Here is an 11,505-nt window from a genome sequence, read left to right as displayed (position 1 = left end):
TATGAGGTGATATCAGCTCTTCTGATGAACAATCCTATGCTGCATATCTCAGCTTATTATATTACACCATTTTCAGTATGCCAGGTATTTTCATAGTCCTGTCCTTGGATCACTTTAGAATAAGGGAATGAGCATATAACAGCCCCAGCTTGTAGTTATCAGCAAATATGATCTACCAGTCTTCTGGGATACTGGTTTGGATGTCTGCAAAATAAAAGCCAAACAGTTGAGGGCCCAGAACTGATTTCTGTGTTAACCCACACGTTAAAAATATTTTTTCAGATGGGTTCCAGCAACATTCCCAACTGGGAAAATATTGGATATCCAAGTAAACATCCAGCAGATTGAAATTAAGTTTATATAATTATTCAATAACAGCAGCATGGGGTACGGTTTCAACAGGCTTGTCCTGGTCAACATAAGCAGCATGCATGGATTGATCATTGTGTGTGTCCTTTGTAGCCTTTTTAAAGTCATTTTTTAGATTCAGCAAACAGAAGATCCGTGTCACAAATCAAATTAAGTGAGGTTTGCATCAGATAAGTTATCTCTCTCTGCAGAAATGAATTATGCTATGATATATTTAATTGGCCTTGAATATAAGGCTGGTGAAGCTGATGGCCTTTTAATTGCCTATAGAACGACCACCCGTGTGTATGGGAGTTCATAGGTTCATAGATTAGTACTAAGCTAACTGCCCTTGCGAGCCATTTAAGCCTAGCCAATTATCCCTTATGAGACTCAAACCCTGCACCTTCTGTTTGTAAGGCAAACATCACATTGGCTGATGTAAATGTATGAAGCACAAACCTTATGGACAGGCTGAGGTTGAACAGATAGTACATACATGGCACTAATGAAGATGCAGCCTCGTATGTTATCTGGTCGAAGTATTATTTTTAGAGTTTGTGAGGAGTCAAGACTTCTGCCATGTGATTTCAGAGGTAGTGGGACAAGAGTGTGTGTAGGTGGGATTAATTAGAGTAGGTTAGCACTACATTTTTCTGCTCCTATTGGCTGTATCCTTGAGGTCAGATTGTGTGATGTCATTATGCATGTGCTCACAGCTTTATTGGACGTAATTTGTTAATTTCCTGACATAACTGAAGAAGGATTTGTGGTTTCCTTTGGTATCCGTTGTGATCCTAACTCTCTACATCTGCTCTACATGTTCACTGGGATCAAGATTTTGGCAAGGGATTCATGAATAAGACTGAACAGTGGATAACATAGTTTGAAAAGGACAGCCTGTTTTTATTAAGTGGAGATGTTTATAGATAAAGGTGGATAACACAGAACTGATGCAGGTGTTTATAGATAAATGTGGATAGCACAGAACTGATGCAGGTGTTTATAGATAAAGGTGGATAACGCAGAACTGATGCAGGTGTTTACAGATAAAGGTGGATAGCACAGAACTGATGCAGGTGTTTATAGATAAAGGTGGATAGCACAGAACTGATGCAGGTGTTTATAGATAAAGGTGGATAGCACAGAACTGATGCAGGTGTTTATAGATAAAGGTGGATAACACAGAACTGATGCAGGTGTTTATAGATAAAGGTGGATAACACAGAACTGATGCATGTGTTTATAGATAAAGGTGGATAACACAGAACTGATGCAGGTGTTTATAGATAAAGGTGGATAACACAGAACTGATGCAGGTGTTTATAGATAAAGGTGGATAACACAGAACTGATGCAGGTGTTTATAGATAAAGGTGAATAGCACAGAACTGATGCAGGTGTTTATAGATAAAGGTGGATAACACAGAACTGATGCAGGTGTTTATAGATAAAGGTGGGTAACACAGAACTGATGCAAGTGTTTATAGATAAAGGTGGGTAGCACCGAACTGATGCAGGTGTTTATAGATAAAGGTGGATAACACAGAACTGATGCAGGTGTTTATAGATAAAGGTGGATAACACCGAACTGATGCAGGTGTTTATAGATAAAGGTGGATAACACAGAACTGATGCAGGTGTTTATCGATAAAGGTGGATAACACCGAACTGATGCAGGTGTTTATAGATAAAGGTGGATAGCACAGAACTGATGCAGGTGTTTATAGATAAAGGTTGATAGCACAGAACTGATGCAGGTGTTTATAGATAAAGGTGCATAACACAGAACTGATGCAGGTGTTTATAGATAAAGGTGTATAACACAGAACTGATGCAGGTGTTTATAGATAAAGGTGGATAACACAGAACTGATGCAGGTGTTTATAGATAAAGGTGGATGTTAAGATGTCAATCTCGCCTTCATTCTTGCTGGATGGGTTCGGAGCCGAACCTCAGCTCCGACTCGGCCTAATACTAAAGCTCGAGAGCTATTTTTCACCGGCTCGAGGCTATACTATGTCCCATAATGCTAGGCGTGATATACCCAGATCTCGTTTGCCGCTTCAGCTACGAGGTTGCGTTTTCACCAGCTCCAGGTCGTATTTCAAAACTTTTTTATCTATAGTTAGTTTTTTGATAGATTTTTTTCTCAGTATTTTATTTAATTAGTATTTAGAGAGTAGCAACTAGTTTTCCTACCCCTTTCTGTAGTTTTTCCCTACCTTTTCCACCCTTAAGGTGGTCGGGCCTCTAACCCTCCCTTTAGTAGTTAGTACAGATTCCCCTTAGTGTGTGTGTGTGTGTGTGTGTGTGTGTGTGTGTGTGTGTGTGTGTGTGTGTGTGTGTGTGTGTAATTTCTGTCTCATTTTTACTCTTATTTTACTTTTTCGTGTGTTAGTGTTTAGACTCCTGTATCGACCCTGTGGTATGATGTCCAAGGATACCAAGGTATCGGGATTCAAGAAGTGTGACTCGTGCTGTCAGAAGATGTCTCTGACAGACGGTCACACTTCTTGTGTCTATTGTTTGGGCCCTCTGCACCTGCAGCACTCTTGTTCCATCTGTCACGCTTTTAGCCCTAGAGTCCTGCAGGAACACAGAAATAAGCTCATTCTCAGAGGCTTATTAAAGCCTGAAGGTTCTCCGTCCAAGCCTATGACCGGAAAGCCTTCATAGCCCGCCAAATCGTCGGCTCCATCTTTGGAGCCGGCGCCGAGCGGTCCTCTTTTTGCCTCATCGGTTCCGGCTAGAACCGATACATCGAGGCCTCAGTCGGCTCCGACTTTGGTGTCGGAGCCGTCCCCAAGTCGAAAGCGCTCAAGGTCTCCTTCACTGGAGTCGGTCAGATCGGCTCCGAAATCCCCCTTGCTGTCAGAGCGGAGCCATAGGTCTCACTCCTCTCAGTCTTCCAGGCTCTCGGACCATGACCTCGAGAGGGTAGTCAATAGGGTTTTGAAGTCGCAGACGCTGGCCCAATTATTGCATAGCCCATCTCAACAGACAGGAGCTACCCCAACGCCTGCTCAAGTTCCTCCTCTGACTATTCCTTCGAGCTCGGAGCCGGAGGCTGTCGGGCTTGCTACCATGGGGGCGTCGGAACCGATTCCAACCTTATTGGTTCCTTCGTCGGCTCCGATCTCTTCATTGGCTCCATCCTTGGAGGGATCCAGGCACCGAGACTCCCTCATCAGCTCCGAGGGGGTGAGTGGCATCAGACCCTTGTCCGACCCCGTTCTCCCTCTCGGAGCCATGGCGCAGGTGAGTTCAGCCCCGACATCGGCCTCGGAGCTGTCCCTCTCGGTGCCGGGAGGAGCTCTCATCTCCTCGGAGCTGGGTCCCTCTTCCCTGCCTGACAGGGGCGCCTTTGAGGTCATGAGTGTGCTGGCTCCCATACCGGCGCCACGGTTGGCCTCATCGGCCCCTCCCTCCATGGTGCCTGCTTTGGCCCCTGCCTACCCTCCTGAACCCAAGCGCTGAGGACCAACACTCCAGGCCGCTCCACTGGGCGTTTCCTCCTCTTCCAAGGCCTCCCTGATCCTGCAGGGGAGCCCCCTCAGAAGAGGACTTGCAAGAGGAAGCATGTCGACTCCCCTGAGCCAGTGACATCTGACACCGACCTGGATGATTCGGAAGGGTCCCCAAGGTCCCCCTCTGAGGATGTCTCCTTTTCTGACATCCTAGAGATCCTTAAACAGAGGGGGAACTGGTCTGCCCTCAACCCTTCCGAGGACGAGTCGGTGTACCTGGATGCGTTCGGTTCTCGCCATTCCACCTCCTGGTGTCCCCTCCTTTTGACCCGCTCATGGAGCTGGTGGCTCGGAAGGCGTGGATGGCTCCGGATACTATGGAACCAATCCCCCGGAGGCCTACAAAATTCATTACAGCCCCTACAGACAAGCAGCTTCTCTCTAAGGGCATCCTTGTTGATGCCATGGTGGTGGCAGCAGCCACTAAGAAGGAGTTGGCTGACCCTTCAGTACCTGTCCATCCTCCTAATAAGGAATCTAGGACTATGGATAGGTATGGCAAGCGGATATTTTCTTCAGCGACCGCATGGCAAAGGTCGCTGAATTACCTGTGCCATTTCACCCATCTTCAGAGAGACCTTTTTAAAGAACTGGGTGATACCTTACAGGACCCAGCAGCTGTGGGGTCTCAGGAGAAGATCAACTCCCAGCTGGGGACCCTGAACTCGATTGTCAACTCCTCCATGTGGCTCATTTCTTATACAGCCGATGGAGCGAGTAGGGCCGCAGGCATGGGCGTTGCTCTAAGGAGACACACCTGGATGCGGCTTTGCAACTTTGCTGACCCCTTCAAGGCGTCTTTCACTAACACCCCCTTTGATGGTTCTGCCTTGTTTGGACCTCAAGTGAAGGATACATTGACCAGGTTCGAGCAGGAAGACAAGACTCTCTCTGCCATGGGAGTCCGTTTTTCCGCCCCTTCTAGACCGTACCCTAAGGGTGAAAAGGGCGGAAAGATGTGGTTCCGCAAACCCCAGGGAGTACTGCTTGACGCACGTGGTGAGCTTCCCTCCAGAGGCAGAGGAGGGAACAATAACAGACGCCACCCTAAGGGCAGGGGGGGGTCCGCAAAATCAAGGAAGCAGAGAATCTTTCTCTGACAAACCCTTCCAGCACCCCTGAGGAGCTGCCCGACTCTCCACCTTCAGAGGCAGTCGGGGGAAGACTTTCACTGTACCCAGAAGCCTGACATTCCCTCACGCAAGACAAATGGGTATGGTCGATCATATCCGAGGGTTACAGAATCCCCTTCATCCACACTCCACAACAGCCAAAAGGGTCTCTTCCAGACGTTCCACCCGGTCTGAGAGATCAGGCAGCGTCAGAAATTTCAAAGCTGCTATCAAAAAGAGCCATCCAGCCAGTCACAGCAGACCAACAAGGATCCGGAATCTACTCCAAATTCTTTTTGGTACCAAAAAAGACAGGGGACTGGAGACCTATTTTAGATCTCAGCAGGCTGAACAAGTCTGTTCAAAGATTGAAATTCCGGATGGTCACGCTACAGTCCATTCTACCCTTTCTGGGTCAGGAGAATTGGATGTGCTCTATAGATCTTCAGGATGCATACTACCACATCAAAATGAACAGGCGCTCCAGAAGGTTTCTCCGCTTCCGGCTGGGAGCCAGTCACTACCAATTCAGAGCCCTGCCCTTTGGCCTCACCACAGCCCCCAGGGTGTTTACCAAATGCATGGCAGTGATTGCGGCTCACCTGAGATGACGAGGATTCCAGGTGTTTCCATATTTAGACGACTGGCTCCTTACTGCCACCACCAGGCACCAACTACTTCAAGCCAGGGATTACGCTGTACAAATGTGCAAAGCGCTAGGCATCTCTATAAACTTCGAAAAGTCTGCCTTGTCGCCTTGTCAGCATATTACTTTCATAGGCGCCATGTTAAACACTGTGGAGTTGTCAGCAAAACTACCTACACAAAGAGTTTCAAACATTCACAGCCATGTTCAAATCCTACTACAGGAGGACAGAGTCTAAGCCAGATTTGTACTAAAAACACTTGGTCTAATGGCAGCAACAATCACCTTGCTCCCCCTAGCTCGTTTTCATATGCGGATACTGCAGTGGATGCTTTTTTCCCAATGGTCCTTCCAGCAGCTTCCCATGTCACACAACATTCTCATCACTCAGTCGTGCAAGAGACACCTCTCTTGGTGGATGGTCTCGCCTCAGGTGCTCCAAGGCAGACCTATTGTTCTCCCCCCTCCGGTTGCCACCGTGACTACGGATGCCTCCCTGATAGGGTGGGGAGGCATTTTTAGGGCAGGACAGTCCAGGGCACATGGCAACCCTTCGAGTGCCACCTGCATATCAATGTCTTGGAAATGAGAATGGTACTTTTGGCGTTGCAGGCCCTTCCGGACTCTCTACTCACTGGGACGATTGAAATTCAGACAGACAATATGTCTGTAGTGTGGTACATCAACAAGCAGGGCGGAACCAAGTCCTACCCCCTATGTCGGGAAGCGCTCAGACTTTGGCAGTGGGCGATCTCTTCTCAACGGTTTCTGGTAGCAACGCGTATTCCTGAGAAGTCCACCGTCATAGCGGACAGATTGAGCAGGGCCATTCTCATGCCCTACGAGTGGTCTCTCAACCAGCTAGTAGTGGAATAAATATTCAGAAGGTGGGGTCAGCCTTGCTCCGACCTTTTTGCAACCCTTCAAAACAGCAAGTGTCAGGACTTCTTCGCCCTTTTTCCTCTTCCGGGTCTACCTCCCAGTGACGCTCTAGTCCACGATTGGCCCCGGGGTCTTCTGTATGCTTTTCCCCCTTTTCCCTTAATTACTCAGTCCAGAAAGCAACTGCCTTGAGATCCAGGATGATCCTCATTGCCCCTTACTGACCCCGACAAGTTTGGTTTCCCTTCCTGCAACGTCACCTGCTGGAGCAGCCCTGGCATCTGGAACCATTGCCAGACCTTCTGACCCATCAGTCGGGCGGGCTGCACCAATCCCTTCCATCTCTCAGCCTCACAGCTTGGTTGCTCCACTTCCAACCCTAGCCAGGCTTCCCTTAATTTCTCAGTCAGTACGTGATATTATCCTTGCCTCTCACAAGTCTAACACCAGAAGGACGTATGCTAGTAAATGGAAACGGTTCTCAATTTGGGCAAGGAAAAATCAAGTTGACCCATTCACAGCTCCTGTCCAAACAGTTCTAGAATTTTGGCGGAACTTTTCCAAATGGGCTCTTCCTCAGCCACTATTAGGGTCCAGTTGGCGGCTATTGCAAATTTTCACGTTGGCTTATCAGAGGCCAGCATTATGTCCCACAAGCTTTGCAAAGCCTTTCTGAAAGGAACCCTATTACTTCGGCCCCCGGTTAAAGATCCTCCTCCACCGTGGGATCTAAATTTGGTACTGTCTTCTTTAATTCTTCCTCCCTTTGAGCCAGCTGCTTCCTGCTCGTTGAAACTACTCTCGTGGAAAACACTTTTCTTGGTAGCCATTACCTCAGCGAGAAGGGTTTCGGAACTACAAGCACTCTCTGTGCGCCCCCCTTATCTTGTTTTTCACAAAGATAGAGTGTCTCTTAGGACTAATCCATCCTTTTTACCTAAGGTACTCCCTGAAAAAAATCTTAATCAGACCATTGATCTCCCAAATTATACTGATAGAGCTGAGAGATTACATTGTTTGGACGTTCACCGTCAACTACGTTTCTATCTGGATAGAACTAAACAGATGAGAAAATCAGAACAGCTCTTCCTGTCTTACGCTGAAGGAAAGCAAGGCCGGTCAGTTTCTAAAGTAACCTTGTCCAGATGGTTGACCGCTCTTATCACGTTAATCTATCAATTGAGGCATAAAGAGCTCCCTACCAAGCTTAGATCTCATTCAACTAGAGCATTAGTTTCCTCAGTAGCTTTTCAAGCAAGGTTACCTATGGATTCTATTTGTGCAGCGGCCACATGGGCCTCCCCTCGTACCTTCATTTCTCATTACAAACTGCACATTGCCTCCAGAAGTCGGGCTGATTTTGGTTCCACTGTACTCAAGAGTCTGTTCCATTGAGCCACCTGGGACTAAGGTGCTAGGGACACTGTCCCATCCAGCAAGAATGAAGGCGAGATTGACAACTTAACATTGAGAAGTTATGTACTTACCATAACGTTCCATGTTAGTTGTCTTCTTCTTGCCTTCTTTCTTGCGTCCCCCCCTCCATCCCCCTAGCCTGGAAAGACCTAGAGTATCTTGCGAGAGTTGTTTTTTGTCACCAGAGTTATCTCTTCAGCTCGATCTCTTGCTCCCCTTTGGTAGCCCTTCTAAGGGTTATATGTAGAGGAGGTTAGATATATTTGTTAAATATATTCTCTCTTGTGGTGGGACATTTATGTCCATAGTGTTAGCTATCAAACGAGATCTGGGTATATCATGCCTAGCATTATGGGACATAGTATAGCCTCGAGCTGGTGAAAAATAGCTCTCGAGCTTTAGTATTAGGCCGAGGCGGAGCCGAGGTTCGGCTCCGAACCCATCCAGCAAGAAAGAAGGCGAGAAGAAGACAACTAACATGGAACGTTATGGTAAGTACATAACTTCTCAATAACACAGAACTGATGCAGGTGTTTATAGATAAAGGTGGATAACACAGAACTGATGCAGGTATTTATAGATAAAGGTGGATAACACAGAACTGATGCAGGTGTTTATAGGTAAAGATGGATAGCACAGAACTGATGCAGGTGTTTATAGATAAAGGTGGATAACACAGAACTGATGCAGGTGTTTATAGATAAAGGTGGATAACACAGAACTGATGCAGGTGTTTATAGATAAAGGTGGATAGCACAGAACTGATGCAGGTGTTTATAGATAAAGGTGGATAACACAGAACTGATGCGGGTGTTTTTAGATAAAGGTGGATAACACAGAACTGATGCAGGTGTTTATAGATAAAGGTGGATAACACAGAACTGATGCAGGTGTTTATAGATAAAGGTGGATAACACAGAACTGATGCAGGTGTTTATAGATAAAGGTGGATAACACAGAACTGATGCATGTGTTTATAGATAAAGGTGGATAACCCAGAACTGATGCAGGTGTTTATAGATAAAGGTGGATAACACAGAACTGATGCAGGTGTTTTTAGATAAAGGTGGATAGCACAGAACTGATGCAGGTGTTTATAGATAAAGGTGAATAACACAGAACTGATGCAGGTGTTTATAGATAAAGGTGGATAACACAGAACTGATGCAGGTGTTTTTAGATAAAGGTGGATAACACAGAACTGATGCAGGTGTTTATAGATAAAGGTGGAGAGCACAGAACTGATGCAGGTGTTTATAGATAAAGGTGGATAGCGGAGAACTGATGCAGGTGTTTATAGATAAAGGTGGATAATGCAGAACTGATGCAGGTGTTTATAGATAAAGGTGGATAACACAGAACTAATGCAGGTGTTTATAGATAAATGTAGATAAAAGATAACAAAGAAGTACCCTTATCAGTGTTTAAAACTGGTACACCCGAACACTTACTTCTCTGTCTCTTCTATTCCTGTCTTAACCTTCCTAGTTAATTAACAAACCAGCTACTTTCTTTAATTAAAACTGCTACCTTCCCTCTCCATAACACATCCTTTCTTTCTGCTTACCACTATATTCTCCTTTTAATACATATATATAGAAATTGATTCTTACCTTCCTAATGCTTGTAGAACCCAGTTGAACTGTATAACTGATTGACTCCAGCCTCCAGCTGTGACCCACTCCGTTCGCCCTGCGGGCTCACTCCGCTCCCCTTCCCTACCCCCAAATTCCACCCACCCCAGTGGCCCTAAACTTATACCTCCCTTACCACACCCCTCCCACATCCCACCAATCTTAAACAACAATCAATTACTAAATCATCCACACCCATCATAATTTGTCTACTACCTCCTTAAACTATTTCCGTTGTAACTCACCCACCCTCTCTTCCTTAAACACTATCTCTTGTTTCCTTCTCCTTCTCCTTTTCTTTCCTTATCACCTCATCTCATAAATTACTACTTCACTCCTACTTCCTCTTTCCTTATCACCTCATCTCATAAATTACTACTTCACCCCTACTTCCTCTTACTCATAATTTACAAATATGACTCTAACTGTAAGAGCAAAACTTTCCAAAGCCCTTCTCTTAAGCACACTTTCAACCTTCCTAACCTATGCCTACATTATCACCTCATTTGAAAAAACATACTATAACCAGTATAACTACATTCATAAACAGACAACAATTCATAACTCTATCCTCCCTGTAAGTCAAATTAATATCAGCTCAACTCCCAGCTACCTTCTACCTAAATGCCACAGACTCTCCCACATTAAATACTTTACACCCACAATAAGGAAAGTAAAATATCCATCAAACGCTTTAAATAACCCTGTATCAACACTCATTAAACCCAGCTTAAAAGAAGGTAACATCCACCCTAACCCTGGCCCTACAATTCCAACTACCCTAATTACCCAGCCCAAACTCCCCAACTCTTTCCTAATAGGACATCTTAATATCCGAAGCGTTAATAACAAAATATCCCATCTCCATGCCCTTCTTGATACCCATAACTTTGACATCCTCTGTCTAACAGAAACATGGTTAAAGCCACACATCAAAGGCAATGACATGATTCCCCAAGGGTACAATATACTAATATTAGACCGTATAAAAAGTAAGGCTGGTGGAGTTGCAGTCTTATTTAAAGAAGGACTACAAATCTCCACTTCACCATTTAACCCACCTCAGGACTGTAAGGCTGAAGTACTTATCACCAAATTTCAAATAAACCAAAACAAATCTATATATATCATCTGCATATACCTTCCACCTGGTAATAATATCAGTACTATAGAGAATATCCTAAGCCGGGTGGCCTCTACTTATCCCCAAGAAACTATTATATTGGGTGATTTTAATACTGATTGGAAAACTGTTAAAGCTGATAATCCCTCCTCCCACATTAACCTTCATGGATTCAGTCAAACTATCACCTCTACTACAAGAATCAATAAACCAAACAATAAAGAGAGCACCCTAGACTGGATTCTTATAAATAAGCAAAAACAAACTTATAATGTAGGAACTCTACCTGATGATGTTAGTGATCATACTTTAACCTATATCCTTAGGCATAAAAATGATATCTCTAACCCCCCTATAAATAGAATCATACGTACCAACAAACACTTCAACCCAACATTATTCCAAAATGAACTAAGCGCTTGTGACTGGAACCCTCTAAAATCTCTACCACTTGAAGAAGCTGTCAACTATCTAAACTCTAAATTCCCTTGTATCCTTGACAAGCATGCACCCAAAAGAACCATCAGAATGAAAGCCAAACCAGCCCCCTGGCTTACCAAAGAAACCAAACAAAAAATCTTACTTAGAAATAAAGCCTGGGCAAAGTGGAGAGCTACCAAAACTATATCTGATCAACAGCTATTTAAACAACTGAGAAATAGTACAAAACATCAATACTTTTAGACAAAAAAACTACTATTGCAAATTTCAGGACAACCACCAAAATAACCCCCAAAAGTGTTGGTCTACTGTAAATAAACTCCTTTCCCCTGGGCACTCCCATACACATACCCCACTTCAGGCAGACCCAGACA

The 11,505-nt window shown here is 44.9% G+C and overlaps 1 protein-coding gene across 1 annotated transcript in view; it reads left to right on the top strand.

The window, feature by feature from the left end:
• The window catches only part of LOC122804745 (ciliogenesis associated TTC17 interacting protein), a 2,188,718-nt gene that overhangs the window by 890,118 nt on the left and 1,287,095 nt on the right, over positions 1-11,505 (top strand). The gene's annotated exons all lie outside the window — the stretch shown is intronic.

This window comes from Protopterus annectens, chromosome 6.part0 (genome assembly GCF_019279795.1).
Source record: "Protopterus annectens isolate FY-2018-M chromosome 6.part0, PAN1.0, whole genome shotgun sequence".
Taxonomy (NCBI): Eukaryota; Metazoa; Chordata; order Ceratodontiformes; family Protopteridae; genus Protopterus; species Protopterus annectens.
The sequence above is the reverse complement of the archived record's forward strand: the minus strand, read 5'-3'. Positions and strand labels throughout refer to the sequence as shown.